Source organism: Apteryx rowi, unplaced genomic scaffold, assembly GCF_003343035.1.
Source record: "Apteryx rowi isolate R43461 unplaced genomic scaffold, aptRow1 scaffold_716, whole genome shotgun sequence".
Lineage (NCBI taxonomy): Eukaryota > Metazoa > Chordata > Aves > Apterygiformes > Apterygidae > Apteryx > Apteryx rowi.
This window is the reverse complement of record NW_020451001.1, coordinates 76,624-82,761: the sequence shown is the minus strand read 5'-3', so window position 1 is coordinate 82,761 and position 6,138 is coordinate 76,624.

Here is a 6,138-nt window from a genome sequence, read left to right as displayed (position 1 = left end):
ATAAAAAGCTATAAATAAAAGAAGAGCAGGAAGAAGTACATATGTGTGTTTTTTGCTGAGTTTTTAAATTAAATGGACAATTATTGGGAGGCAGCCAAAACCAACTGATGGAGAAAAAAGAAAGGAAACTGGGGAGCAGACATAATCCCTTAATGTTAGTTTGTTGTATCCCTTGTAGAGAAAGTATTGTGCTGCTTATATATATCTAATTTATGGTGTTGATTTGCTGATATAACGTATGATTTCTTTTGACCACCAAGTCATTTCTTTTGACCACGTACCCTTCTATGGAGGCTGCAACCAATGAGTAGCTTGTGCTGAAACATCAGCACACTGGAAGATTTTAGTTATGACCACTTGTAGTTAACTGATGAGCAGCCTGGCCTACAGAGAGGCAGTTCACTTTCTTCCTTGTTTAAGCTTTTTCCTTCATGCAAGGGTAACTAACCTGTAGGTCAAGTGCAGCTCACGTGCTGCAGCTTATGTTGTAACCAACAGTAAGACTCTATCATAATGTGGAGGCTGCTTGATAATGCGCTTGTGGGAGAGAGCCAGCTTGCTAGGGCTTGTAAGGTTTCCTGAACTGTTGTGGGATTTAGTTGCCAACAAAGCCCCATTTTTTAATGATCCTGAGGACCTGTGGGATGTTCCTGTCATCTCCCATTAGTGAATTTGTCTTTGAGCTCTCCTCTCTATCTTACTGGGACAGAAAGGACGGTTGCTTCTGTTCTTTTCTTTCATCTATTGTTATACATAAGATCCATAATTACAAGCTCACAGAATTATTCATCATATTAAGGGTCCAGAGGGAAAAAAATCTATAACATGAAACTTTTGCAAATATATTTTTTATTTCAAATATATTTGTCTAATGGTAAATAGTGCAAGTTGTTTCAAGTTTTGTTTATTGCCTTCTTCTATCAAGAATTTGAGCTGTAGACGATGTGATTCGCAGTAGGGTCCACTGTTAGCAAGAACATCAGAACATGTACATGTGCCTTGAAACATCTCATACCAGTGTAATGTTGCAATCATCTGCAGAAATATATTTAAAAAGATAATGTTCTGTTTTCTAAGGGTATATTTTCTAAGAAACACAACTTGACAGGTCACTCTTTGCCTCTGTTTTGAGAGCCGGTATACAGCTTCAAGTACTTGATACCATGTCTCTGGGGGGTAATTTGCCTTATAAAATTTCAAATGTTTATTTTTATGTGCAGTAAGATCAAACTTCTAAGATATGTAGGCACCTCTGTCTCTTTTGCAGTATCTTTGACATTTTAGAGGGCCTGTCTTCTGCTCTATTTTTTTTTTCTGCCAAAAACATATTTTATTTATGTTTATTATTTTCATAGCACTTCACTTAGTAGTTCTGGGCATAACACAAGGCACCACTTTATTTGAATATAGAGCAGTCCACTTCAGAAAGTTTACAATAAAATACGAGATTTAAGGCAACAAAAAGATACCAGTAGACAAAACGTTTACAATAAAATACGAAGTTTAAGGCAACAAAAAGATACCAGTAGACAGGGCAGCACAATAATACTGTGCCATCATTGGCCCAAACCAAACTCATGCTGCCTATTATCAGATGTCCTCAGTATTCAGTGAGACAGATAAGTATTTGTACGTTTTTTGAGGGCTAAGGTAGAAAGGGGAATCACTGGGGAAGTCCATGGTGAATAGTCGGCAGTGAAATAGAAGCATCCTGCTATCAAGGCCAATCATGCTGCTGTTAAGTGTTACAAAGTGATAACATAGCCTCAGCTCCAAATATGTACCAAGAACAAAGAAAGCCAGGGTGGGTTTTTTTTAATCTTTTCAAAAAACTGGAGCATAAGCTTGCACAAGTCAGTGGCCTTATGTCTCATCTTTGAGCTGTTCCTTTACGTGCAGCTGTTCCTTTAAAATAGAGATTCACACTTAAAGCAACTTCTGTAGTTAAAATCTGGCTCAGTTTTACACACACAATAACCCCCTTGGGTTAAATTTTGTCAATTCATGAATGAGACAAGCTCAAGGGARCTGTGCACAGGGAATTCTTCAGTAGATGGCACTCTTCCCTCTGCTGAGGATTTGATACAATGAGAGCAACTTCCTTTATACTCCTCAGAAATTGCAATGAATACCAATAAAGCACTGCCTAACTATGCAATAAAGTAACCCCTGACCGTTTTTCACAGATCTGGAGCCCTCAAGTCCTGGCGTCTGGCTTCCTCCCTGTTTAGATCATGACAGTCTATTTCTGTTCAGTCTGAATTCCTCCTGAAATCTTAATGGTGAATAGTCCTTATTTTTAAAAAAAGAGCTTAGTAGTGGTTATGTAAGTTACACGCATCAGAATTTGAGTGTAGAACTATTCTGCTTGTTCAGCCATTTTGCTCTAGTTCATGATTTTATGTTACTATTCTGTCAATGACAGAGCCAGTTTAAGAACTTACTTAACTGCCATTGGTTTGTTGATTTTTTTGTTGTTATTTTGAAACCACAAAATTTCATAGATCCAGTTTAAAAAGCAGTCACACTGAATTAGTGTAAGTGAGAAGGTAACATCAGGAAAGGGGGCAATAAAAACCTGCCAGGCATTAGGGGGCTATCGCCTCTTAAATGAGATCTACTCGATAACCAAGTAGTAATAGCCAGGGTTTTATAGGTTTCTGAAGTGTACATTGTTTTCCTCATCCCTGAATAGGAGGGTGAGAGAAAAGAGTGAAAATAAATTTGTATAAGACAAAAGATTGCAAGAAAAAATTAAATGGGGAAAATTCATAAAATGCAAAATATAAAGAGATAAATTAGTTCATATTTTTAAAGTTTTGGATTCTGGAGTCATATAAATATATTATTTCAATTCACTGCTTTTTAAGCACTTCTTTAAGTATCTCTTTTTTATTGGACTGGCACACTTTTCTTCATCCTTGCCTCTCTCCTACACTCTCCAAAAATCCTTTAACCCATCATTAAGATCACAAAGATAATAATATTTCTAAAATCTGGAGCCCAGAGCTATCATATATTCACTTTCTTCATTTAAAAGGGAAGGATTTGCTACCATAGTTTAAATAAAGCTGTCAGCCCCTGTTTTTTCCAGTGTTAATGTTGGAGCCTGAGCATTTTGACCTGTTGGAATGAAGAGGCCCTAAGTAATGTGTGAAAGAGGAATATGAAGATTATTTGTGTACATCCCTACAGTGCCAGTCAACTTCTGAGCAATAAAAAATTATGCACCATTGAGAACTATTTAAAGGGCTTCCTATTACAAGAACTGATTCAAGCAGTGGCATTCTACATGAGGGAAATGACAGCTGAATTTAGTGACAAATAAATATAATCTTAGATTTTTCTTTCTTAATTCAAAACAAAGCAAATTGGCTCCTCAGGGTAAAGGGACTGGACCCAAGATCAATGCTTTCTGTCCTCTCAGGAGAAACTACACAGCAGCTAAAATGTTGGACCAGTGGGCTACTAACATGGCCTAAAGGACTCACCAACACCTTCATCTCTATATCCATTCAGTCCTGCAGCTCTCTTTTGAAAGAGCAACAGCTACAACATTCATCTATTATCTGGCAAATAGATTAAAACTTTCAAAAGCATTTCATACAGAATTCCAAATAGTCTTCACACAGTAAGGTTACTAATTGGGAACCTCTTACTTTTGTTCATGGCTGAATGGAGGTGTGTTGGACAGGCTTTTTTTAACACTTTACAAAGGAAATGATTTTTTATATTTCTTTGGGGAAAAAAGGGGATGTGAGGTGTGAGGCTTCTTTTTTTGGAACACGTTCTTTAAACAAATAAAAGCAAAATGATTGAACACTATTATGGTACTGCTAATTTTTCCCTTATTCTTCTCAAGACTTGAGCTGTCATTTTGTTCAATCAGATAAAGAAAAATATCTAGGTCATGAAACTGATCAAAACCATTGAGTTTATGATTAACATCCATAAATTTACAGCAGCTATTGTGAATTCAGAGGAGGCATGAAGACCCACAAATCAGCCTTCTAAACTTGCTTTCACACAGTGGTTTCAAATCAAAGAATGATTTCCTGACTGAGTCACCAAGATAGGTATTGGGATACCAGAGTTTTATGCCTTTAGGCATATTGTAGCCTAATTTTCAGGTCTGGTGAGTTCCTTTAACTCATGTTGATTTCAAATGGAGTTCCAAGGGCTCAGCACCTCTGAAAATTGTTTGTAAACCATTGTATGAATGTCTACCATAGAGAAACTTTGGAAAGCTCTTCCAGTGTTTGTAATAGATTTTGAAATCCCTAGTAAGAATGTTATAGAAATGCAGTCATTACTAATGAGTATCTCTTGACTTGAAACAGTCTCATTTTTTCCCCATCCCAGTTCATGTGGGATGAGCAGTCGTTCAAGTTACCTTAGAAGTATTGCACAACAATTAAACTTTACAGTTCTCTAGCCAGGACTAGCCAGATAGAAGGGGCATGCGATTGGTTGCAAGGGATCTTTCACCTCATTGCTATTAGGATGGAAGTTCAAGCATGGAAGTTCATGAGCAAAAGGTGAAGGCCAAGTGGTGGCAGAAGTAGAACCTAGCAATCACACAGGTTCCCCACAATTTATAAGATCCCTACTGAACAGGTCCAGAAGACATGATGAGAAAATAGGCTTATGTTAGCCTAGCTTTTGATAATTTTAAGAAGCAGGACAGAGACCAGAACTCAGTGGGCTTACAAAGCTGATCAAGGAAACAGCTAGAACAATCAAAGTCTTGGTTCCTTGTAAGGATTGTGTGTGGAGGAGAGGTCTTACACCCATTGGTTTATGGTGGGTAGGTGGCCCTGTGTGCACTGCTTGGTTTTCATATTCAGGAGACTTACACCATGCGTAAGTAAGAGAAGAAATAGCAGTAGCCAGACAGACTTGTGAGATTTGGGTGGGCATCAGTGTTTGAAGATGTGGGCAAAACAAAGGGCTGGATTTTCAAACGTGATTTATTTGGAAGATTAAGCTGCATTAAAGGATAGTGATTAAAGGATAGTGCTTATCAGTCCTTTATGGATTTGGAAACATTCAACCAAAAAGTACAGTTGACTCTAAAACTTATCAATAAATGTCAAATACAATTATTAGAAAAAATCTTTCAAATCTATGAATAAAGTGATAATAGAATAATAATCAAGTGTCAATAAAAGTGATCAGCACTTAGCAAACCAGACTGATTTCCTAGTGACGGTGATCTTGAATCAAACCAAATTTTACTAGAAACCTCAAGAGCATTACAAATATCACCACATATTACATTAGTTAGAGCAAGGTCATCTGTAAAACTGTTCAACCAAAGGTGGCCACAGGCACCAAATTGGTGAATTATGCAAAAGGATGGAGCAAAAGAAGAACTGCTCTTTTTCCTTTAGCTTCTTTTTTAAGCATGAAAACTTGCAGTTGATTTTTAAAAGCAGGATTGCAATGTCTTCCCATTGTTAACTTATCCAGCCCAATCTGTGGGATTTGCTTGACTGGAAGAAAACATAATTTTAAATTCATTTGGCCACTGTTTTTATTTTTTTCAGTTTTCCATTCTTACTTATTAGAAAGTTTCACCTGACTGAATTATGAGCTGCTTGCCCAGACTGGGCCTTTGTTCTGGTCTATGCTCCAGAAGAAACTGGAAAAACCTGTTTGCATAGTCCTTTTTTTTTTTTTTTTTTTGATCTAAACAGAAGACGACATGTAGAGGTGACAGGAGACCAGACGTCAGACGTCTTCCTCTCCCATTGGCAGCTGCAGCTTGTACACATGTAGACAAGGTGGTGCCTACCTTTCATGTACAAGGTTGCCTTACAAAAACTGAAGTTGCTTTCTTCATTATCCCAGAGCTTTTCTAGCCTTGTGAAGGCTTTGGTGGATGCTCCAGGAGTTAAACTTTGTTTGCGCTCCATGGAATGAGTTTAGGTCATCAGTTTATTTTTCTTCAAGCAAAGGGAGGGTGTTTGAGCTTGGCTCTGATCCAGCCTTTTGAATAATATTTTGTGGACTTCACACAGGAGCCCTGCAAAAACCGGTCCTGTTGTGCAATGTAGCTTTTTGGACACAGAAAAAAGATTGTCTCTTTTACAGCGACTGCACATGGTGTAGCGTTAAACCACATCTTCCACACAG